The 25,441-nt window shown below is 47.1% G+C and overlaps 1 long non-coding RNA gene across 1 annotated transcript; it reads left to right on the plus strand.

Moving 5' to 3' along the window:
* The first annotated feature begins 9,081 nt into the window (after nt 1-9,081).
* Nucleotides 9,082-20,845, plus strand: LOC129018983 (uncharacterized). The gene is made up of 4 exons (XR_008495470.2): nt 9,082-9,142; nt 11,995-12,103; nt 19,247-19,368; nt 20,327-20,845. It is a non-coding gene; the product is annotated as an uncharacterized LOC129018983 (long non-coding RNA).
* The last annotated feature ends 4,596 nt before the right edge of the window (nt 20,846-25,441 follow it).

The raw sequence follows: 25,441 nt of genomic DNA on the forward strand, positions 1-25,441 counted from the left end.
TGCATCTGCCCTTTCACTTCAGCCGTCACCTTCACTGTTTTTGAGAGCACCCTTAGGCTTGCACCTCCCCATACTTTGTTTCAGTGAAATCAGCTCCTTTGGGAAGAGATTCGGGGTTATCTGTTTTACAGCCTGCTCCCTCCAGGCACAATCCCTGGAGCTTGGTGGGTGGTGAGGAGGGAACCCTGGCAAGCTTCCTTTTGGGTGACACCCATCATCACCCACCTAGGAGTTGAGATTGGGGGTGGGGGGCGGGCAGTAGCCTGAGGTCTTCTTGGCTTGCCTCTCCTGTGGTAAAACCACCACCAGGACCCCAGTATTTTCAGCGCCAGGTGCCCAAGAGCCCTCGTCCCACAGGGGCCAGTGTGGAAGGGGGCCCTGCCCTTCCCAGGAGGGAACACCATCGTGGCCGGGGACTGGGTGTTGTGTGGGTGAGGAGGAAATGCAAGCGTCTGCACACATCCCTGTGTTTCTAAAACAGCACTCGTGCCCACCTCTCCACAGGTGCGTGGGTGGGGCCCCAGAGACGGGGACAGGAAGACCGGGCATCCCTCCTTGGGGGGGAGTCTTGAGGTGGGGTGGGTCACCAGCCTCTCCAGTGTTCTCAGTGCCAGATCCCAGAGTGTGGGGGTCGCAGCTCACTGAGCCCAGCCCCCTGGCTCTGCAGAGCAGACCCCCAGCCCTCGGCCCCATGTGTGGACCCCTGCGGTGTGTGACCCACGTTTTATAGGAAATCATCTTCACCTTCTCCAGTGCACTTGCATTTGCCAAAACCACAGCTTTATCCACACCCAAAGCACGACACCACCAAAACAAGAAAGAAAGCCACCTTGCCCCCTGGAATCCCCCCAGGGCCTGCACCCCACCCTCCCGAGGCACTCAGGGCCTTTCCTGGGAGGCTCAGGGCTGCCCTTGGGGGCTCAGCTTCTTCCCAGCTTCCCCAGGCGCGCAGTGCGGAGGGCCAGACCATGGATGATTCAGGTTTTCTGGGATTTTAGAAATTCTTAGATGTGGCCTAAGGGGAAAGGGAGAAACGAACCCACTGTGAGAATGTCGGTTTCTCTTTCAGCCAGCTGTTCAAGTGGTATTTGCAATGTTTTTTATTCACTTGGCAGTGTTTCTAAGAATATGCTTCTAATGTGCAGCTTCTGACAAACAGCCAGAGATAAACGTTCATGGATGTCTGGTCTGCATAAAGGGTGTCCTGCAGGAAGAGGGGGCAGAGGGGCCCCGTTTCTGCAGGCGGCTGGGGGCCCCCTGGCTGCAGGCAGGAGAGAGGGTGGTGATTTGAGATGTGTTTTAGAGTTAAGTATTATAATTTATCTTTATTATTTGTGTTTCATGGTGCTTACTCAGCATTGGGCAGCATAGATACAGCCGTTACTCTAAGTGTCAGCAAACCCAGTGTCTTATTTTTAAGTGAATGTGTTACAGGAAAGGGGTCCTGATCCAGACCCTAAGGGTTCTTGGATCTCATGCAAGAAAGAATTCAGGGCAAGTCCATAGGGTAAAGTGAAAGCGAGTTTATTAGGAAAGTAAAGGAATAAAGAATGGCTACTCCATAGACAGAACAGCCCCAAGGGCTGCTGGTTGCCCGTTTTTATGGTTATTTCTCGATTATTTGCTAAACAGAGTGGATTATTCATGCCTTTCCTTTGTAGACCATACAGGGTAACTTCCTATATGGAAACGCCTATTTAAGATGTAAATGCTCTGGTTCAAATGCCTCTGACATTTCCCCCTCCCTTTTACAAGAGAACCCTTAATCCTAAGGGTTGGAGAGGGACAAAGATCCATCTTCTGTAACTTCTTCAGGCTGAATAGAGGTGATGATATTCCTGCCTATTAGGTCTCTCACATTCAGAGTAGACAGGAGCTTAGTCAGAAAGCTCCAGTGTAGCGAGAGCCATTCATAACTCCAAGTTCTGGCAAATTTAAGAATTTAAGAAATTTAAGAAAACGTTCTATAAGCTTATCCCGCAATCCTACCCAGAGCACAACAGTGATATATTCCTCAACAGTAAGGCAAAATAAGTAAAATTATCCCAAGTAAACTAAATCAGAAGGCTTTCCATGAACTAGGCAACTGCTGGAACCAAGCTGACGGGGTCGCTAGCTGATTCCAGTGTGCCTAGAATTAGAATATTGATTCAGATTTTTACATTACCCATCCCTTTTGTTTCTTCTGAGCAGCAGCCAGAGTTCACTGGTTGGTTCACAGGAATAAGCAGGGTCAGTCTAAATTGCAGGAAAAAATTCTTAAAAATAACTGATGAGAACAGAATTTAAAAATAGGTGTACTGTAGTTTTTGAAACATAATTTCTCTCTCTTCAGTACCCTATTTTCACTAAGGACAAATCATTGTAAGACTGATTTGCTTTATTATACTTGGCCTGATTATTTGTATAAAGTGCAGCAAGAATAATTATTTTTCACATAGACTTTTAAAATTGGATTTGATGGAACTGTGTTCCATAGAAGGAATCTCAGATAAGACTTTTTTCTTTTTTTATTATTATTATTTTTTATTATTATACTTTAAGTTCTAGGGTACCTGTGCACAGTGTGCAGGTTTGTTACATAGGTATACATGTGCCATGTTGGTGTGCTGCACCCATTAACTCATCATTTACATTAGGTATTTCTCCTAATGCTATCCCTACCCCCTATCCCCACCCCATGACAGGCACCCGTGTGTGATGTTCCCCTTCCTGTGTCCAAGTGTTCTCATTGTTCAGTTCCCACCTATAAGTGAGAACATGTGGTGTTTGGTTTTTCTGTCCTTGGGATAGTTTGCTCAGAATGATGGTTTCCAGCTTCATCCATGTCCCTGCAAAGGACATGAACTCATCCTTTTTTATGGCTGCATAGTATTCCATGGTGTATATGTGCCACATTTTCTTAATCCAGTCTATCATTGGTGGACATTTGGGTTGGTTCCGAGTCTTTGCTATTGTGAATAGTGCCACAGTAAACATACATGTGCATGTGTCTTTATAGCAATATGATTTATAATCCTTTGGGTATATACCCAGTAATGGGATGGCTGGGTCAAATGGTATTTCTAGCTCTAGATCCTTGAGGAATCGCCACACTGACTTCCACAATGGTTGAACTAGTTTACAGTCCCACCAACAGTGTAAAAGTGTTCCTGTTTCTCCACATCCTCTCCAGCATCTGTTGTTTCCTGACTTTTTAATGATCGCCGTTCTAACTAGTGTGAGACAGTATCTCATTGTGGTTTTGATTTGCATTTATCTATTGACCAGTGATGATGAGCATTTTTTCATGTGTCTGTTGGCTGCATAAATGGATAAGACTTTTTTTAAAAAGCCGAGCCTAGTCATGGCTTTGTGCCCTAAAATAACCTATGAGTTAGGTAAATTCCTCTCCTCATGAGGTCGCAAGATAACTTGTGGCTCCTGAGCATGTCATAAAGTGACATTTTTCACTTACCACAGGTCAGGCCCCCTCTACAGGGACTATATAGACAAGGTATGTTTTCCTGAGGGGCTTTTATTGACTGTACAAGTCAAGTTGGATTCCTTAAAGGAAAACACACCATTCCAGTCAAAGCCTTGGTAAAATAACCAGTTTCTCCAATCGTGTCCTGTTACAAATGAAGACAGATTCTTATTGCACTTATGCAAACAACTGTATTGCCATAAATTAAGAATACTCACAAATAGTTTCCAAATTATGGAGAAACAAATATACTCAAAATTTTGTTCACAGATGTGTGCTTTACTCAATTTTTTTTTTTTTTTTTTTTTTGAGATGGAGTCTCGCTCTGTTGCCCAGGCTGGAGTGCAGTGGCGCGATCTCCGCTCACTGAAAGCTCTGCCTCCCGGGTTCACGCCATTCTCCTGCCTCAGCCTCCCGAGTAGCTGGGACTACAGGCACCCACCACCACACCCAGCCAATTTTTTTTTTTTTTTTTTTTTTAGTAGAGACGGGGTTTCACTGTGTTAGCCAGGATGGTCTCATTCTCCTGACCTCGTGATCGGCCCGCCTCGGCCTCCCAAAGTGCTGGGATTACAGGCATGAGCCACCGTGCCCGGCCTACTCAATTGTTAAAAGCTGCAAATAGCTTAAGTTTCCTTGACTCTGAAAAAGAAAACAAAGGATCAGCAACATTTTAAGCAAAGTTAAAAAGATTACTTCAGTTTAGTCCACGCAGTTAACTCCAGTTCTGCTTGATATTCATGAACATTTTAGCTTTCCATGAGTCCCGAAAGTTTTTCCTCTATTCTAATGTCACAATTTCCAAAGCTGTCGGAAACCTGCATTTAAGTGCACCTGTCAAAATCCTATGGTTGATTATAAAACCACCTTTTAAAGAGGACCAAAACAAGACAATTGTCTGTGGATGACGAAAGTCTTAGGACAGCCACTATTAAAGTCACAATTGATAATGAAATTTGGTTATTTCTGTGGCATATAACAATGTTACATAACAATTTTAACTATTAATAACATACACTAAGTCATATCAGAATTATAGGACTTTCTTATAATTTTGGAACACATACCAATAACATATTTATACAAATACAGCCCAAAGTTAGCCAAACATTATTTCATATTTGATAATGCTTCCTGTATGATTTTTATACCAAATAAGCCAAATTTCACCTTTACATTAGTGTACTATTAATGTTAAACCCAAATCTTAATAAAACCTTATAGACAAATGTATTTAATCTTAATCAGTTTGACCATAAGGCAAGATTCTTTTTTTGAGACAGAGTTTTGCTCCTGTTACCCAGACTGGAGTGCACTGGCACAATCTCGGCTTAGTGCAACCTCTGCCTCCTGGGTTCAAGCAATTCTCCTGCCTCAGTCTCCTGAATAGCTGGAATTACAGGTGCCCACCACCACGCCCAGCTAATTTTTGTATTTTTAGTAGAGACAGGGTTTCACCATGTTGACCAGGCTGTTCTTGAACTCCAGACCTCAGGTGATCCACCTGCCTGGGCCTCCCAAAGTGCTGGGCTTACAGGCATGAGCCACCACGCCCGGCCCCTAAGGTAAGATTCTTATACCTTTTATGACCCTTTACAATTTTTTTTTGTTAAAGAGCAGATTATAAGCAGGATTTTGCTTTAAGAAAAACCTGTTGTGTTGTTATTCCAATGTTTAATTTACAGGAAAACTGAATAATACCCCTTTAACTTTAGCCAATGTCCATACACAGAATTTCTTTTACAATTAATTTTTTACAAACCTTCCACAACTTGTTCAAACCTTTAGCTTGATCCTAACTTAAAACAATTCTTTAACCCTTTAATCTAGGCAGAAGCATCCACGTTCCCATGACTTCTTATAATCTTTTTACCAAAAGTATATTCTACTTTCCTTTTCGCCCTGGGTGTAGGACTATTTCTTGAGTAGTCTCAAATACAGTGTTAACTCTTAGCACCTTTTGCTTTTGGTGAAAATCTTGGTAAGTAAGGGATTTTTAATTATGTACCAGGTGTGGAGCCTAGCCTGGGACCCACCAGACAGAAGTATAGATAAGGGCGGACCCTCCAGCACAGCTAGGGTGTGGCTCTCCACATGTCCCCAGGCCTTATCTAGAATCTAATGTCCGCAAGGTAGGTAAATTGAACAATTTTCAAAAGTCAAATAAGCAGTTTATGACCTTAAAGCATTGAGTAAACTTAATATCTGACCTGCATAATTTAGACCAAATGTCTTTATTTTACCAATAATCTTTAAAACTTTTTATTTCCCAAAGATTACTTAAGTCACATGAGCTAAATAAAAGTTATTACGCTATTTACTTTTCTGACAAAATATTTGATTTAAGCTGTTATTGTAATTAAACCAATTAATCAAAATTCTTTTATATTACACATACAACACATATAAATAGAAGACGAAGGATTCATCCCCTAAGACAGGAATTGGGCCCGAAACCCGGGCCGCCATTGTGAAAAAAGAAAGCACAGCCACATGGTTACAAGTTCAAGCTCCCAAGGACATACAAGACAAGAGGGAAACCTCATCCGGTTTTGTTTTTTTTTCAGGGACCTGCAGCAATGTTTATAACCGACCGGTTTGCTGGGGCATCTTGAACAGCAGGCTTATGGGAGTCCCACTGTCCGTGTCTGGGTTCTCAGGGACACCTGCTCCTTGCTGGGCACCGTGGCCTGGACTTACCACCTGGCCTCTAGGGTTCAGGCCACGGACATCTGCCCTGAAGTAGCCTGTGGGGACTGTCACGCCACAGTTAATGTCCTGGGTCCTTGGCATCAAGTCTGTAAAGCTGTCTTTGCTTTCTCAACAGCACTGGGTGGGAGGTGGCTGGGCCTCGGCGAGTGTTGCCCGTCTCTGTCGTCACCACTAGGATGTCGGCGGGAAATGGTGGCCTTCTCTCCACGCAGGTGCTGCTTTGCCTGTGGATCATGTTTTTCTTCTCCCTATTGACCAGCACACATCACAAATTTGATTTGGGTTTTTGTGGACTTAGTGTACTTGATCTGTAATGGGAAGGATATTTACAAAATAGGATCACTCCAAACGTTATAAACCACACCTTTGCTTTTAGATTGCGCCAAGTATAGGTATTAGTGTCTGTGTGTGAATGTTTGGATTTTGTGTTTTTCTAAGGGGATGAAGGAATAGGATTCGTCTCCCTTAGACATTCCTGTTTCATGAGCACAGAGCTTGAGGCATCTGATGAAATACTGCATGACTGCAGAGAGGTGCGCGTTGACCACTTCCCTTTAAGGGGTCATCATGGCTAACTTGCTTATTTTTTTTATTTTTTATTTTATTTTATTTTATTTTGAGATGGAGTCTTGCTCTGTCACCCAGGCTAGAGTGCAGTGGCGCGATCTCGGCTCACTGCAACCTCTGCCTCCCAGGTTCAAGTGATTCTCCTGCCTCGCCTCCCGAGTAGCTGGGATTACAGGCACCTGCCACCGCACCCGGCTAACTTTTGTTTTTTCACTAGAGACAGAGTTTCACCATCTTGGCCAGGCTGGTCTTGAACCCCGGACCTCATGATCCACCTGCCTCAGCCTCCCAAAGTGCTGGGATTACAGGTGTGAGCCACTGGGCCCAGGCTACTTTTTAATTAACTTAATAGTAAGTTATAAACAACACATTATAAATAATATAATAAATTACAAATAATAAATACATTAATAAATTAATAATACAATTTTTTTAATTTTAATTTTTGACGTTAGGCATTGAAGTAAGTACAGTCGATAAAAACCCATCGTGCACAGAAAACAGGAATGAGGAAGGCACGTTTTTCACACATCTGCTCCCTGCTCTGGGAGCCCTCCCTGTTCCTTGTGGTTTAATCTTCTAGAACTCTGACGGGGGCATTACTGTGAGTTTTGCTTGTCCAGAAGGCTTCTTCTTAAAGCTTTCTGGGCACTGGTACTCAGGAAACTCTCCCCTGGTGAAATGAAAACACACACAGGCGGGAAGTAAGCCAGTTCTCAACTTGAGTGGTTTCTCCCCAATGCATGCTTTTTAAAACTTCCAGCGTTTTCTAATCAGATCTGGGTAATATTGTGGCATCACCTCCTGCATCTGTCTTTACCTTCCCCATCCTGTTCTTCACCCTAAAAAAGGCTGTGGGACCAGCCGGTCTCAGAGCCCGGGTGGAGCCTCAGCTCCCCTGCGACCTGTGCTCTTCCGAGGGTGCTCCTGGCAGGGCCGGCATCAGGGTCACCCTGGCAGGACCAGAAGTCAGAGGTCACCCTGGCCAGACCAGAGCCTCGGAGGTCCCTGGGCTGCAGTGAGGGAGATCAGAGGTCGTGGGCTGGGGCCAGCCAAGAGGATTTGGGGGCAGCAGGGAGCGCAGTCTGGCCCTTGACATTCGCACCCGCTTGTCTGCCCCACAGGACAGTGGTCAGGAGGCCCGGGAGTGAGTGTGCAGGGTCCTGGGTGGGCTCCACATGTGTCTTGTGGGGCAGCAGGACCCCGATGAGGGCACCCACAGGGTGGGAGGGTGGAGAGCTCTGCTGACCAAGATGGGGAGGCCTGGGTCAGGGCCAGCTCTGCTTCCGAGGCTACATCCAGCAGCCTTCGGCCTCGCCATGTGAGCTCGTGGAAGCCCATGTGGTGTGTGCCCCTCTGGTTGTATCTGGTGAGGCCTTGTACAGGGATGAGCTCGGACCTGAGTTTCAGTCAGCAGAAAAGTAAGTTTCTGGAGGACTTGATTCTTTTCAGGGCATTCGGTTCTGTGTTTCGCCTGTACCCAAGATGAGATTTCTAATACAGTGATGTGTTTAAAATTAACCATATCTCCAGGGCAGCATCCAACTGTGAGCCTTGGTGAAGAAGGTCCTGGAGATGGGAGTGAATGGGGTGGGGCCATCCCTGGACCCACAAGAGGTTTGAGGGCCCTGAGGATGTGTCTGTGGGTGCTGAGGAGATGAGGGGTGCATGCCGTCTGGGTTCTCTTCTCTCCGCTCCATCTCTTGCAAGGCGAGGAGGGTTCTGCTGTTGATTCCTGTCCTGCCTGTGGTGCTGAAGCTCCCCTCAAGCTGGGCTTTCTCAGCAGGGAGAGTTTCTTCATTGCTTGCACAACTTTATGCTTCCCTGCTGTAGTCTGGGCAAATTGCTCCCCAAGGGACATGAGAGCTGAGGCTGTGTTTTTAGAGATAGGGAGCAGCTACAGGGACTTAGCTTCTTAATGAATTAATTCACAAATCTCAGCAGCTCCTGGCGATTAGTCAAGATATGCAGAGCTGATGGCAGGGAGAACACGAGGTGGCTCGAAGGGAACTAAGCTTTGCGTGTGAATTTAGGGTGTGAGGCTAAGAGCCCTACAGGCAGGCAGAGGAAGGTGTTGGAGGGAGGAGAGGCCGGTATAGGACCTTTGCCTCGAAGAAAGCACCCAGGTAAGGCTGGGAAGTGTTGGGAGAGAGCTTTAGTTGATCTTTTTGTTTTTGGATGTTTTCTGATGGTCCTCTATAGTTTTGGAAAATGGAGAGAAGACAGAGAGGCGTAGGCACTGAAGGCTGCAGCTGTGATTGAGAATCACAACACCTGTTGGGGCTGCTCACCTGCCCAGGCCTGGGTGAGGAGGTGCTGGGGCCTGGGTGCGCACACGTTCCTGCCCCAGAACTCAGTTGGGGGCTCAGAGCAGGACAGAAGCAGAAACTGCACACGGTGAGCGTGTGGGGCGCCGAAGGCTGTCTGCTGAGGTTCCACGCCATGCAGAAAGTGGCCAGTGAAAAGACAAGGAGGTGTTCCCGGGAGTGGAAGGGCTGGGGCCTGGAGAAAGGGGAGATGGGAGGAGTTGGGGGCTGCAGAGGACACCATCCCTGGAGCTGGCAAGCATGGCAGGAAGGGGAGAGTTGAGCTGAGAAGGGCGGCCAGGGCAAGACGATGACCTGGAGTGGGGGCCCCAGAGGTCCTGCTCAGGGGCCTGCAGACCAGTATGCCTGGAAGATTATGAGGCCCACCAAGGTAGGCAGCCCCCCTCCAGGGCCGTCCTTCAAGCTTGGCAATTGTGTGGGAACAAACAAGACCTGTTGGGTGTCCAGTTCTGTTCTTGCTGCAATTCTGAAAGTCGACCATTTAAAGACTATTATATAAACATAATCTTATAATGAGAAATACTTCCCTTTTATTGTTTTTTTTGAACTCTTGACTTAGTGTAGTATAGGATCTGGAAATAAGAACCCTGGATATCTTGGAAGAGAAGTATAACAGCTTCTCTGTTTTCTTCTATTGCACAACTTAAATATGCTACAGTTAAGTGGGTCAAAATCTACCTAGAGGTGAAAGCTGGGTGGATGGGGGTCCGTTCCTCTGTGAACTGGGGATGGCAATGTAGTCTCCAAAGGGTAAGAGCAAATGGACAGGCCTGGAGGGCCCAGCTCAGATGCGCCCGTTGGCAAACGGACAGGCCTGGAGGGCCCAGCTCAGATGCGCCCGTTGGCAAACGGACAGGCCTGGAGGTGCCCAGCTGAGATGCGCCCGTTGGCAAATGGACAGGCCTGGAGGGCCCAGCTGAGATGCGCCTGTTGGCAAACGGACAGGCCTGGAGGGGTCTCAGCTCAGATGCACCCATTGGCAAACGGACAGGCCTGGAGGGGGCCAGCTCAGATGCGCCCGTTGGCAAACGGACAGGCCTGGAGGGCCCAGCTCAGATGCGCCCGTTGGCAAACGGACAGGCCTGGAGGGCCCAGCTCAGATGCGCCCGTTGGCAAACGGACAGGCCTGGAGGGGTCTCAGCTCAGATGCACCCATTGGCAAACGGACAGGCCTGGAGGTGCCCAGCTGAGATGCGCCCATTGGCAAACGGACAGGCCTGGAGGGGTCTCAGCTCAGATGCACCCATTGGCAAACGGACAGGCCTGGAGGGCCCAGCTGAGATGTACCTGTTGGGCTTTGGCTGTTTTTGTTGCACATACAAAGGTCTAGGAGGAGCACAGAACCCTCCCTGAGGATGAGATTATGGAGGTTGTAGGATTGAGGAGGTTCAGGTGCTACCTTATATACTTATATGTAGTGTGAATTTTTCAAGAAAGGTACTGTTTTTATAATGTAAAAAAGATTCCATATTGAGGAGAGTAAGTAGATCTGACAGGTGTGCAGTCTTAGGCATTAGTTATTAAATTAAATACATATTCATTTAATTAAAACTCAAAAATTTAAATATTTTCCTCCTCTTATTAGAATATGCCATTCCAAAAAATCCACCATATTATTCTATCTCCCAAGAACTCCGTCCTCAGTACGGCTCCTGGTAGAATGAGGGTGAGACGTTGAAATGTGGATGTAGCATCACTATAAAAGTTACATGTGGCAAATATAGTTTCTAATCCCTGCTTTTCTTTCATTTTCTTAGTTATTAGCATCATTCTCCCTGATGCTTCTCGATCACAGAAGTGGCCACTGTCTTACTGCATTAGGCTCTAATCCCCATGCCCTTGGCCAAGTCAGATTTACCCTCCGGGTTCACTGGTGCCTGTTGGGATGGCCCTGCCCTGGATCTGTGGAATGAGCAGCCGCTCCTGTTTCTCTGGCACCAACCGAAATCCTCTCTTCTGTTTGAAATTTTTGGCAGCCTCGCCGGCAGCTCAGAATGAGGCTCAGTTAGGACGGGGAGCTCATGAACCCCAGGGTGCAAGTACTGGACGTGGTCCTAACTAGCAAGGGCTCCAGAAAGGTACACAGTGAAAGCAAAGGAAAAGGAGTTATTTGTCTGCTATTGGAGAGGTGACAAATAACATGTTTGAAAGCAGCATTGTTGTGACATGCCCTTCTGCATTGCTGGCGGGTGGGGTGCCCTCCCTAGGGGAGTGGCCCTCGGTGTCTGCTGGAATCCCAAACACATTCGCCCTTTGACCCAGCCGTACCCTTGTGGGGACCTACCCTGCACACTATTCTCTGCGGGAACACTGGGAATGAGGAAAAGTCACGGTTGTAACCAAAGCAGTATTGTGAAGATGAGCCTTTTAAACAAAATTCTAAAATATTAAAATCAATATGAATACTCTGTAACTTCAGAGAATCAGGGCTGGAATAATAATATTAATAAGAGCGAATATCTACTAAGGGCTGAATTCTCTGCATGCCCAGTATGAACTTAGTTGTGTCCCGCTAAGCTAGATAGACCCAGTACAGGAGATTTCTTTCAGAGCCTTTTAAACATCAGAATGGCATGTTTTTCTTAAATGGGCAGATCCTTCTATTCTCAAATTGCAAAGAAAACGTAAATGGAATGAAAAATCTGTAAGGGGGCCAAACAGCATTCTGGTCATACCTCTTTTATTTTATTTTCATTTTTATTTTTATAACTATTGTTTTTATTAGAGGCAGGGTCTCTCTGTGTTGCCCAGGCTGATCTTCCATTCCTGGCTTTAAGCAATCCATCCGCCTCAGCCTCTCAAAGTGCTGGGATTACAGGCGTGAGCCACCGCACCCAGCCTGTCTCTTTTATTTTGAATGCTAGGTTAGGGTGGCATTTGTAAATACCATGGGTAAATTCCTTTCTCTTTTTCTCTTTCAAGGTGGATGAAGACCTGATCATTGAAGTTCACCAGTTATTTTTCTCAAGAATGTGAATAACAATGGGATTTGCACTCATTGTATTTTTAGAATGGCTTCGCATAATTTTTAGTGAGTACTTTGGACTATTCGTATATCGACTCTTTGCCTTAACAGCTTGGTTTGACTTAAGCCTACGCTGGGTTTTTCTTTGATTTTGCTTGGGAATGGTTTGATAAAGGAAAATGGATGATTGTATAAAATAAAACTCAACATGGAATAAATAGTAACTAGAAGTGAGCAAAATACTTCTATAGAAATAAACATCTTAAGATGACTTTTTAAAAAATTATCAAGAGTATCATAAAATATAGCAGTACATTAGATAATTTGGAATAGTTTTTCTGTGAACCCATGATAATGTAAAATTATTGAAACCTCTAAAGAAATGTCCTATTTTTAGGTCCGGCGTGGTGGCTCACGTCTGAAATCCCAGCACTGTGGGAGGCTGAGGTGGGCAGATCACGAGGTCAGGGGTTCGAGACCAGCCTGACCAACACGGTGAAACCCCGTCTCTACTAAAAATATAAAAATTAGCCAGGCGTGGTGGTGGGTGCCTGTAATCCCAGCTACTCAGGAGGCTGAGGCAGGAGAATTGTTTGAACCCGGGAGGCGGAGGTTGCAGTGAGCCAAGATCATGCCACTGCACTCTAGCCTGGGTAACAGAGTGAGACTCTGTCTCAAAAAAATAAATAAATAAAAATAAACAAATTAATTAATTTTAAAAAAGAAATGTCCTATTTGGAAACCAAATTTTCTTTTTGGAAGGCCCCCATTTTGTGTTCAGTGAAAAATTAGTTGGCAAGACACGGACTTCTAATCAAGTTATTTTTGTAGTTGTGCTCAGAATATCTGTGGAATATTGGCTGACACAAAGTATATTTTTCATGTTAGATATTGGAGTAAAGAGAGTTGCTGTATAATGTTTCTCTATTGGCATCACATTGTGCTAAACCCACTATTGTGTTAAATATATAAACTTTGTTGTCTTTTTTCTTATAACTCAAATACTTCAAAAGGACAGCTCTAGAGAAGGTAGAATTTCACAAGACTAAACCTTGGGATACCCAAGGTATTACAATACAAAGCCTTATATTTACATGGGAAAGCAAGAAGTCTGGACTGAAAGCTCTGAATATATCACCAACAACAGCACCACCGTAGATGGATCCAGGGTTTGCAGCTTTGATCTTGAGGTGAGGGGGCAGCCGGTCATGGACGAAGCCTGCATTTGTGTTCATCGCTGCGACACCAGCCTCAGGTGGTCACTCCCAGGAGGGTGCACGGTGCTGCCTGGGCCACTGTGCACACCTGCTGGTCGCCCCTGGGAGGGTTCCCTGTGCACAGCTGCTGGTCACCCCCAGGAGGGTTCCCTGTGCACAGCTGCTGGTCGCCCCCCACCCACCCAGGGAGGGCTCACTGTGCACACCTGCTGGTCGCCCCCAGGAGGGTTTCCTGTGCACAGCTGCTGGTCGCCCCCAGGAGGGTTCCCTGTGCACAGCTGCTGGTTGCCCCCAGGAGGGTTCCCTGTGCACAGCTGCTGGTCACCCCCGGGAGAGTTCACCGTGCACACCTGCTGGTCGCACCCGGGAGGGCTCACGTGCACACCTGCTGGTTGCACCCGGGAGGGCTCGCTGTGCTGCCCTGGCTGCTGTGCTGCCTACACCACTGTGCAAACCTGCAGGCCGGCGCCCAGCGGCAAGACCCTGCTCACCTACCCTGAGTACTATTCTGCTTGCCGACAGATTCGAGGGATGTTCTGCAGACTCTGGGCTGTTAAGAAGTTTGTGATCCAATGACAGATGTCCCATTTATGGATCCAGTTGGATCTTTTTGTGGACTGGCTTTAAGGTTTCGAAACACATTAAATACTGCCTCCCCAAAGTTGAAACTAACTTTCAGGGCTGGGAGTAGCCTTACATCATAGCCACCCTTTCTTTGTACAGAAAGTAATCCCAAGTGGCCCTGAAGCTGGCTAGTTTCCGAGTGTAAGGAGAGCCTGGGGCCTGTGTGCCTCACCTTTGGCACGAGTGAGGCTCTGTGCACATGAGAAAGATCCTGTGGACCTGTCCAGGAGGACCTGGGTGCCAGCAGGGATGGCCAGGGTGCTGTGGGATCACCATTGCTGCCAGCTAGTCTCTCAGAGTAAAATGGGAAAAAACCCAAGACAGGGATTGGAGCTGGTACTTTCGTTGTTGTTCAAGACAGCGTCTGGCTCTGTCGCCCGGGTTGAAGTGCAGTGGTGCAATCATGGCTCACTGCAGCTTTGACCTCCTGGGCTCAATTAGTCCTCTCACCTCAGCCTCCCAAGTAGCTGGGACTACAGGTGCGCACCACCATGCCTGGCCAACTTTTTTTTTTTTTTTTTTTAAAGAAATGGGGTCTTGCTGTGTTGCCCAGGCTGGTCTCCAACTCCTGGCCTCAAGTGATCCTCCCACTTCGGCCTCCCAAAGCACTGGGACTACAGGAGTGAGCCGTGGCTCCCAGCCTGGAGCTGCTGCTGACGGGAATACACAGCTCCTGTCTCCTTTAAGATGGGCTGAAAGGGAAACGGTAGCTCATGTAATTTTCTCGGCATTGGAGGCTGATGTCTGTTGTCACAGAAGTGTGGGGGATTTTGTACATAGGTGTTCTTTATTTTGAAGTAGTCCCAAATGTGGAGCGTTGCCTAGGGATTCCCAAGTGAGCATTACGTGAGGGCTGTGCTCTGATATTTCTCAGTGAAAACTTGTTCATTAAGATCATTACTGGAATGAAGTAAGTATGTGTGGAAGTTTTGTGTCTGACTGTTTGGGGAGAGTATCACTAAAATTAGGCGTTTTGTGATGTAGACTCTGTGTAAACAAGGACATTGTCATGAGTATCTCCCAGTAACGCACTGCAGCCTACCACAGCTTTTGGTTAGCATTCCTGAGTGGAAACGTCTTTGAACTACACAGATGCTCCTCCACTTATGATGGTGTCTATTCAGGCATTACTGAATGCAGATGGCTTTCACGCTCTCATAAAGTTAACCCATTGTGAGTCAGGCCGTTGTCAGTCGGGCCTGTGTGCTGTGCTATGTCCTCAGTTCTGGGTCCACTCTGCTGTGTGTGATTCCAGAGTCCCAGAGCACAGAGTCCCAGAGCACAGGGTCCCAGAGCACAGGGTCCCAGAGCACAGAGTCCCAGAGCCCAGGGTCCCAGAACCCAGGGTCCCAGAGCACAGGGTCCCAGAGCCCAGGGTCCCAGAGCCCAGGGTCCCAGAGCACAGGGTCCCAGAGCACACAGTCCCAGAGCACAGGGTCCCAGAGCACAGGGTCCCAGAGCACAGAGTCCCAGAGCACAGAGTCCCAGAGCCCAGGGTCCCAGAGCACAGAGTCCCAGAGCACAGGGTCCCAGAGCACAGGGTCCCAGAGCACAGAGTCCCAGAGCACAGGGTCCCAGAGCCCAGGGTCCCAGAGCCCAGGGTCCCAGAGCCCAGGGTCCCAGAGCACGGGGTCTCAGAGCACTGCGCTCCTCCTCTGCTTTGTCGAGCAGCGGCTGCCTCCCTCCTTTTCTGATGGAATGCTCTACAGCAGGGGTCCCTAACTGAGGACAGCTACCTGTCCATGGCCTCTTAGGAACCGGGCTGCACAGCAGGAGGTGAGCAGCGGGAGAGTGAGCAAAGCTTCCTCTGTATTTACAGCCACTCCCCTTCGCTGGTGATACTGCCTGAGCTCTGCCTCCTGTCATATCTGTGGTGCAGTAGATTCTCAGAGGAGCACGAATCCTATCGTGTACTGTGCCTGCGAGGATCTAGGTTGCACACTCCTTATGAGAATCTAATGCTTGATGATCTGTCACTGTCTCCCATCACCCCAAGATGGGACCATCTAGTTTCAGGAAAACAAGTTCACGGGTCCCACTGATTCTACGTAATGGTGAGTTGTATAATTATTTTATTATATATTATAATGTAATAAAGAAATAAAGTGTACAATAAATGTAATGCACTTGAATCACCCCAAAACCGTCCCCCTGCCCCTGCTGTCGGTGGAAAAATTGTCTTCCACAAAACCCATCTCTGGTGCCAAAGAGTCTGGGGCCCACTGCTCTGGAGGCTCCTCCCTGTCTTCCTCGGTCCTGCAGCCTGGCCTTCATGTGACTGTGACTTTACATGTGAAAGCTTGGTAGTAAGAATGTCAATAGAAAGGACTCCAAGGTTGAGTTGATCATACTTGGGCTTCTGTCTCGGTCTGTTTATGCTGTTATAATAAAATATCTAAGACTGGATAATTTATAAACAACATCAATTTATTTCTCACAGTTCTGGAGGCTGGAAGACCAAGATCAGGGCCCTGCAGCTCTGAGGTCTGGGGAGGGCTGCTCTCTGCCTCCAAGATGGCCCCTTGTTGCTGTGTCCTTCGTGGGGAAGGGACGCTGTGTCCTCACATGGTGGAAGGTGGAAGGGAAATAGGGCCTGCCTAGTTCCCGCCAGCCCTTTCATAAAGTCACAAATCCCATTCCTGAAGGCTCTGCCCTTGTGACTCAGTCACCCCTAAGGGCCCCACCTCTTAATACTATCACATTGCCAATCATGTTTCAACACATGAATTTGGGGAGACATTCGGACCATAGCGGCATTTGTCTTTTTATTGCTTATAGAATGTGTTCTGAAAAAACGAAAAATGATTTTGACACAAACCATTACTTTTGAAATATTCTAATATGTTTATTTGGAATATACCTCTTAAAGAAAACTGAAGGGCCTGGTGTGGTGGCTCATGCCTGTAATCCGAGCACTTTGGGAGGCTGAGGCAGAGGATTGCTTGAGGTCAGGAGTTGGCCACCAGCCGAGGCAACATAGTAAAACCCAATCTCCAAAAAAAAAAAAAAAAATTAGCTGGGCCTGGTGGCAGGTGCCTATAGTCCCAGCTATTTGGGAGGCTGAGGCAGGAGAATTGCTTGAGTCCCAGAGTTCGAGGCAGCAGTGAGCTGTGATTGCGCCACTGCACTCTGGCCTGGGCGACAACAACCCTGTCTCTAAAAAACAAACAAAAAGCCTGAAATGTTTAGCTTTTCGTTGATTTTCATGGTTTTTCCTGGCGACCTCAGACCTTCTCCTTTTGTCATGAGGGGAGATTTTCCTGATTTTTCTGGCATGGTGTTCCCGGGGCTTTGTGCTTCCTTTGAGTGGCCTGGATGTCCCTGGTTCTTGGTTACTAGGGATCAAGGATTCTTTCACTGGCTCACTTGTGAGCTGTTCCCTGGGGGCATGGACAGGCACACGCGGCTCTGGAGGTACCTGGTGGGCAGCCTGGCCTCCGGTGGCCGGTGCCACATTCCTTTGCTTCCTGTACCCCCTGGATTTCGCCAGACCCGCCTGGCAGCCGATGTTGGGAAGTTGGGCACAGAGCCGAGTTCTGAGGCCTGGGACACTGCCTGGTGAAGGTCACCAAGTCTGATGGGCTCCAGGGCCCCAGGGCTTCAGCGTCTCTATGCAGGGCACCATCACCTACCGGCTGCCGACCCCATCATGAAGAATTCAGCCAAGGGCGAGCTCCCGGATGCCAAGAGCCCGTGGTGGGAGCTGGACCACCACCGTAGCTGCACCTCCCACTCATTCCACACGGTGTGGCAGACGATGGTGCAGCCTGGGCTCAGAGCAGCTCACATCACGTACACGGCACCCTCGGCTGTTGGGGAAAGACCTGTAAAGACGAGGAGACAAGGGCTTCTTCCAGGGCGCTGGGTTGGCGTCCTCAGAGGCCTGGGGGCCCCTCATGCTGGTCCTGTGTGAGGAGCTGAAAGGTCATCTAAGGGCCCCGGCCTCCTCTAGACACCAAGGGAACCAAGAGAACCACACAATCCTCAACTGTGCAGACCATTGACCTTTGAGAAATTCCAATCATCTTTTTGCTGCTGGATCCTGCCTGTAAAGGGCCGGGAAAGGCTCTAGAAAAGGGACGTCTCGTGATCCAACTGTGGCTCCGGTTCCATATCTTGATCACCGCAGGGCGGGAGCTCAGGGGTCCTTGTGAGCCCACGGGAGGGGCACTCCGCTACTCAGACCTAGAGTCTCGATGCTTGTAGGACCTGAGCAATGTTTAAGTTTTTACTTAAAACGAAAGAATCGTGTTTCCCATCTGTACTTAGGCACTAACTGCTCTTTTGCACCACCGAGTACTTGCAATTATGTTCTACTTTGGGGATCTGCCACAGAACAGTAAAAACAGGATGTAGAACACCAGAAAATAAAAACAATGGAGTTGTTGAACAGTGGACTTACTAGGACAGGACAAAGAAATTGAGTACAGGGGCCCTTGCTGGCTGTGAAAGAGTTGGCGAAGTGGAGAAGGAAGGAAGGAGGGGCTGAGCCGAGAGGAAGGCACCCACACTGCACCCCACCAGGGGGTCTTCCAAGGCTGGCCTCACCGATTTCCTCTGTACCTTGAGAGTGAAGGCAGCTAATGCCCAAGAGCACAATCAGCTCTTTCAACAGCGAGAGCAAGGCTCTGGGGTTTTTAAGTGGACACTTGGATGCATGGTTATCATTTACTTAGCTGGAGAGAGGAAGAAAGCCCATGATTTTGGTCTGATGTGGTCCGCTGGCCCAGCAGGTATCAGAGCTGACACAGAAATAGGGATTCATTCTCAACCGTGGGCTGCTCTTTGCACCACACCCTTCAGAGTGTTCCCCAGCCCCTCAGGCAGCTATCAAGGGACAGCTGATCCCAGAATGGGTAAAGAGTAGCCCTGACCCAAAACCACACACGGAGAAAACGGAGTCGGTTTATACTTATTGGTGAGCACTAGCAGTGTACCAGGGCAAGGCCAGACAACACTTTTGCTTCTAACTTTATAACTTAGCATTAAAGAACAGTAAAACCAAAGAGAAGGATAGGAGAAAATCACTGAGGAAGTGAAAAGAAGTGAGAGTCCACATAAGAGAAACCTCACATTGCATCACACAAATGAGGCTGCGCATAAAATACATGAGGGTGGAGAGAGGTACGGGGAAGCTGTTTCTATCTTAAAAGTGAAGTGCGTGTTTGAAAAATGGCAAGCATTCTGCTTTTTTAGGAAAAGGAGTAAAATTTATTAAAAATATGACAATTATGATAAGGGAAAAGTTCTGAATTAGGTATTATACAGTTTTGCCTTGTTTTCCATGCAAAATATATAGTTTGAATTTTTGTGAATTACTAGCTTCAAAAGTTCCCGGCCCTCATTTCACGTTCATCTTTGTTGGCAGTGCATTCTGTGGACGATGAACACAAATGCAGCTGTGGCCGTGCGTGGCCTGTGTGTGTTGAACGCATTCCTGCCGTGCGGGAGCCGCCTACCCAGCGGAGCCTCAGAGTGTGAGTTCTCAGTGTGAGCCTCATTTTATTTTATTTTAAAATGCAGTTGTAAACCTTCCCCTTAAACAATTCAGAAAGCAGGTCTTATGTGGTCTTTTAGAAAACAAACTCAAATGGAAGAGTGTCCTTGTATATTAATGAACAAAATTTACTTCTGAATGTGAGTTTGTTTTTGGTGCTTGGAACCAGCACTTCCTGGAAGAGAACAGCAAAAAGTGAGCAGCAGAGAGATAGTGTCCAAGGAGTTAAAAGTTATTTTAATCACAGTGGGCAACTTGGGAAGAGTTTCATGGTGTCAGAAGTCTATATGACAGGAAGGGAAGAGAGTATCTCGAAGGAGGAAGGAAGGAGAGAAGACGTGGTAGGTGAAGTTGTAATGTGATTTAATGATGGCTGAGAACTTGTACAAAACCCAGAAAATGAAGATAAATTAGATATGAAGGAAGAAAAAGGTCAAAGATGAGATTGTAAAACTGTGATACAGACTGCTGAAATTGGAGTTTGGGTCTTAACTGCCCCTCCAAATCCCTCCTCCAGTTTGTGTGTGAGTTTGTCAGGAGCCTGGTTTTCGCTCTGCCATGCCTGGCCACGCTGGGCCCTGTTTTGGTGCTGAAGTCTCGTGTTGGAAGGCTGTGGCACTCGTAGAGTAAGACCCCTGTCTCCCAATCTCCTTCGTCTCTCTGAGCTGCGATTTCCTCATCTGTAGAATGAGACAATGACAGATCTTGGATCAGTTGAGCAATTTGTTTCTCAGATTGTTCAATTGAAGAATTTGTTCCTAGATATTTGTACTAAAACTAAAGTGAGAACATCATATTAGTTAACAGGAAATTGTTCTGACATACGCAGTAAAAGGGAATTGGAGGCATTATTTCCAAATTGCACCACACATTCAGCCAAAATTGGAGTCCGCCGTCTTGCGATGAACGCCTCCCACGGTCTCGCACTTCGCTTTGTGTTCGTTCCCATAGGAGTCGACATTTTGGGTGTGTATGCCAAGAGGTGACATGAAACAGAAGTTGGGATCACTGTGGTTAACCTGAGCATGTTGGAAACCAAGGAGAGGCTGATGTTAATGTTGGATTTTTGTGAAAAAAGATTCCTTTCAAAGAAAGACCTGTGACAATTGGTAATTGCAGCTAATGTGTTTCCACAAACAGCCATTTTGTGTTGGCATCACACCATCCACCATCAGGGTTGCTGACAGGAGCAGTGTTCAGGAGTCTCAGACAGTGGATTGTGCTGCTTCAGAGCCTGGTGGCTGGAAGGTTTGCAGGCTGCCAGGGGCCTCAGCTGAAGACCTGGACCTACAGGACCACAGAGGCAAATTGTTCAATTGACCGTACAGTGTGAGAATGAAATATTAATTCCCCTTCTCTACCTCATATGAAAAATGTGAATTGTCTTTTTTAAATTTGGGAATCTGGGTTATAGTATGTGTGAGTCAATTTAAACAATGACTTTTTTTTTTTGGCTCAAAATGTTTTGTTGTTTTGTTTTGTGGTAGAGGTGAGGTCTTGCTATGTTGCCCAGGCTAGTCTCAAACTGCTGGACTCAAGAAATCCCCCTTCCTTGGCCTCCCAAAATGCTGAGCCTACAGGTGTATTCACCTTAAAAAAAAATTTAAAGACCACTAGGAGGTCAGCAATCTCAAATGTTTCACTAATTCTTTGTCAAGGTAGGAATGAATCTGATTAAAACAACTTAGAAGACTTTATTCCGGACAACCAGAGAAAACAGTAAGGAATCACCAGAAACAGGAAGGAAATCTGAGTGTAGCTGGGATGAGGCGTAGCACAGGCCGCTCTGCCCCTGGACACCAGGTTGTGTGCGACTGGAGGGCGCTGGCTGTTTTCTGTGTGCCCTCCTTGTCACTTTGCTTCTTTGTGGAGCAAAATGGAGGCAGATGCAGTTGATTCTCGTGATTTGCCACAGTTAGTTATATAAAGTCACCTGAACACTGAATTCGTGGATATAGAACCCTTGCTTCTGGAGAAATACAGGGCTAGGTTCCTGCGATCCTCTGGTCACATTTTCATCAACCAATCAGTACATAACCTTGCTTATGCATGTTCCTGTTTAAAGACACCTTTTTGAATAGACATTGGTGATCCCATTAACACTGAGTCCATGGCCAACAGCACTGGAACTCACACCTGAGTAAAGCTATCTTACGCACATTTCTCTGTGAGGCACATCACAGCCTCTTGCTCTTAGGACGCTAGACAGTACGTCAGTACTGGGCTTGGGGTCATTTTAAACAGCAAAATCATTAAGAAAAAACACAGAAGTGTGAAGAATATGGCGCTATGTGGGCCGTGAAAAGAGCACTTGGTGGTGGCATGAGCTGAAATGAAATGGTGGAACGTCACCTATGTGACCTCAGCCAGGCCCGTGGCCTGTGGCTGACTCTGGGGCGGCACCGTGCAGGCAGGTGCGGCACACTCAAAGATGAGCTGTTATTATCAAAGGGTGTGAAGTTTCCAGACAACCACTGACTTGACGAATCCTCTTGGGCACGAGAGCGCGTGCTGCATCTGAGATGCTGGCTGGGGAGCCCAGGCAGTCGAGGGGAGAGGAGCGCTCACTGTCTTACTGGCAACAAGCTGTTTGGAGAACAACCTGTTTTTACTCTCCTTTTGCAAGCAAAACACTCCTACTAAGGTAAGCCTGCACAGGCAACACTGACTGAGCTCTGCTTTTCTAAATCTGTTTGTTCTCTTGACCTCGAGCCTGTCCCAGCCTGTTTCTACTCTACACTCAGCTGCTATTCATGATGTAGGTGTGAATTACCACCTTGGTGTTTCTAGGCTGTGAATGTCCCGCCTGCAGTTAGCTTCTCCCATCTAAGCCATCAGTACTGCTTTCTGAAACACCAGACGGTTTTGGAACCTTTCTCTGTCCCCTGTTCTCTGACTCTGTACTTCCCCTTTGAAAGGGATAAGTACAGCAATGATTATGTCTTTCCCACTGTCTAATTTGTTCGCATAGGGTCTCTTCATTTTACTACCTTTCTAAAAAGGATCAGATCTTTATACTGGCTTTGAAAGTACTAAATCAAGCCAGGTGCGGTGGCTCACGCCTGTAATCCCAGCACTTTGGGAGGCCGTGGCAGGTGGATCACGAGGTCAGGAGATCGAGACCACCCTGGCTAACACAGTGAAACCCCATCTGTACTAAAAAATACAAAAAAACAAAGTAGCCGGGCATGGTGGTGGGCGCCTGTAGTCCCAGCTACTCGGGAGGCTGAGGCAGGAGAATGGCGTGAACCCAGGGGGCGGAGCTTGCAGTGAGCCGAGATCGTGCCCTTGCACTCCAGCCTGGGCGACAAAGCAAAGCAACACTGTATCTCAAAAAAAAAAAAAAAAAAAAAAAAAGAAAGTGCTACATCAAACAAAATATGAATTGACATGTTAAAAGGTGTTTTTAAAAGATTACAGAACTTCTCTGAGTTTCTAAGGGAAACTCATTGCAAATCTCCAAGGGAAGCCCCATGAAGATCCCCTGAGGGATGAGGGGCCCTTTGGGGTTGTCCAGATAACTCCCCATAGAATGGAAACAGAAAATGGTAATGGGAACATAAATGAGGTGAAGGATCCAGAAAGGAGAGCTCAAAGCTAGAAACATTCTTACTTTTTCTTTTCTTTTTTTTTTTTTTTGAGAGGGAGTCTCACTCTGTCGCCCAGGCTGGAGTGCAGTGGCGCGGATCTCCGCTCACTGCAAGCTCCGCCTCCCAGGTTCACGTCGTTCTCCTGCCTCAGCCTCCTGAGTAGCTGGGACTACAGGCACCTGCCACCACGCCCGGCTAATTTTTTGTATTTTTAGTAGAGACGGAGTTTCACTGTGTTAGCCAGGATGGTCTCGATCTCCTGACCTCATGATCCACCTGCCTCAGCGTCCCAAAGTGCTGAGATTACAGGCGTGAGCCACCGTGCCCGACCACATTCTTACTTTTTCTTAAAAGAGACAGGGTCTTGCTCTGTCACCCAGGCTGGAGTGCAGTGGCATGATCATGGCTCACTGCAGCCTCAAACTCCTGGGCTCAAGCGATCCTCCTACCTCGGACTCCTGAGTAGCTGGGATTATAACTGCATGCCACCATGCCCAGCTAGAAACTTTCTTGAGAGTAATAAGAGCAGGGAAAGGGGCCTAAAATGGAACTAGAAAAGTGCCCTAGAGAGACTGGAACCTTGGAAGTGCTGATGGGGAAATGACTCAATGTCCTTTACCTGAAAGTCCCTAGGCAGGGATTTCCTGTGTGCAGAGTCCTAAGGATGCCTGCTAGGTCAGTGGAACTTTCATATTTAGCGTTCTGATTTAGCGTGAAAGGCAAGCAGGCTAGGCCCCACGCTGCAAAGCCATTTCTCTGTCTTCTAGACCCAAATTTTATCCTTCTGGTTGTTGAAGAACAACACAAATTGATATCACAGCCTTTCCAGGCATTTTACTGGGAAGTTAGGACATTGATTGGAAAAGAGCAGGGCCCTAAGAATTGGAACGGCAATCATTGGGTGGATTGTGATGCAGATGAGAAACTGGAACCTCAAATTCCACATCATCTTCCTTTTGCTGTTGGAAGCCAGTGCTCTTTTCCCACCTGAGTGGATCAGCCTCCCCTTGTGGAAGACTTCGTAATGTTCTCATTGAGGCAATTAGCTTGTAAGAGCAGGTCATTCTCAAAGCAAACCCAAAACCTCTTGCTGCCTCCAGACCCAGTCAGATCCCTGCACACCAAGGGGGATGAATGCAAAATCTGACTGGGGGAAGGAGGCTTATACAACATTTTTTCCTGGCCAGGTGCATTGACTCATGCCTATAATCCTAGCACTTTGGAAGGCTAAGGGGGAAGATTGCTTGGGCCCAGAAATTAAAGACAAGCCAGAGGAACAAAGGGAGATCCCATCTCTACATGTAATTTAAAAATTAGTCAGGTGTGGTGGTGCACACCTGTGGTTCCGGCTACTCAGGAGGCTGAGGCAGGAGGATTGCCTGAGCCCAGGAGGTTGAGGCTGCAGTGAGCCACGATCATGCCACTGCACTCCAGCCTGGGTGACAGAGCAAGACCCTGTCTCAAAAAACAAAAACAAAAAAAAAGATTCTTCCTAGTTATCAGTAGAAACATTAGTAAAGTGTGTAAAAATGAATTTGATTGGTATTAGAGAAGGAGGAAAACTGCTAGATTGGGCTGAATTTATTGATACACGTGTTCTTGGCAGATATTCTGGACTCCATATGTTAGTGTGAGTAGCTGGGAAGACTGTGTTTGCTTAGTTAGTTGATGGGCCTGGAGATGTGGTTTGGATCTATGTTTCTGCCCAAATCTCATGTTGAATTTTAATCCCAAATGTTGGAGGTGGGGCCTGGTGGGAGGTGACTGGATTTCTCATGAATGGTTTAGCACCATCCCCTCGGCACTGTACTCATGATGGTGAGTACTCACGAGATCTTGTTGTTTAAAAGTGTATAGCACCTCCCCCTTGCTCTCTCTCTTGCTCCTGCTCTGTAAGACGTTCCTGCTCCCCCTTCACCTTCTGCCATGATTGTAAGTTTTCTGAGGCCTCCCCAGAAGCCAAGCAAATGCCAGCATTGTGCTTCCTGTACAGCCTGCAGAATGATGAGCCAATTAAACTTATTTTCTTTATAAATTATCCAGTCTCAGGTATTTCTTTAGAGCAATGTGAGAAAGGACTAATACACCTGGCACTGGCATCCTTTGTTCTTGGCAGCACTGCTCCTAAAGAGCATTGAGCACTTAGGACCCCACCTGGGAGTAGGAGTTCCCATCCATCCATTGCTTAGGAAAAGCAACGGGTCAGGCCCTCACTCACTCTCTAGAACAGACTACAAACATGCAAATTAGAATTCTTTTAGAAAAATATAGCTGGAGTAGTTTGTGGTCACATTAAATGAAGTTGAGATCCATAACTTGATTTAATGTACAGGAAAGAATTTAAAGGCTTAAGGAGATAGAAATGATGTTGATTTATCAAGTGAGTCCTGCTCAAGCATCTTCTCACTAGGTTCTGCTAAGGGAGTATTGAGCACCATCTTTATGGAAGCATGCAGAAACATACTGATATGGTTTG

This window comes from Pongo pygmaeus, chromosome 17 (genome assembly GCF_028885625.2).
Source record: "Pongo pygmaeus isolate AG05252 chromosome 17, NHGRI_mPonPyg2-v2.0_pri, whole genome shotgun sequence".
In the NCBI taxonomy this organism is placed as follows: Eukaryota; Metazoa; Chordata; class Mammalia; order Primates; family Hominidae; genus Pongo; species Pongo pygmaeus.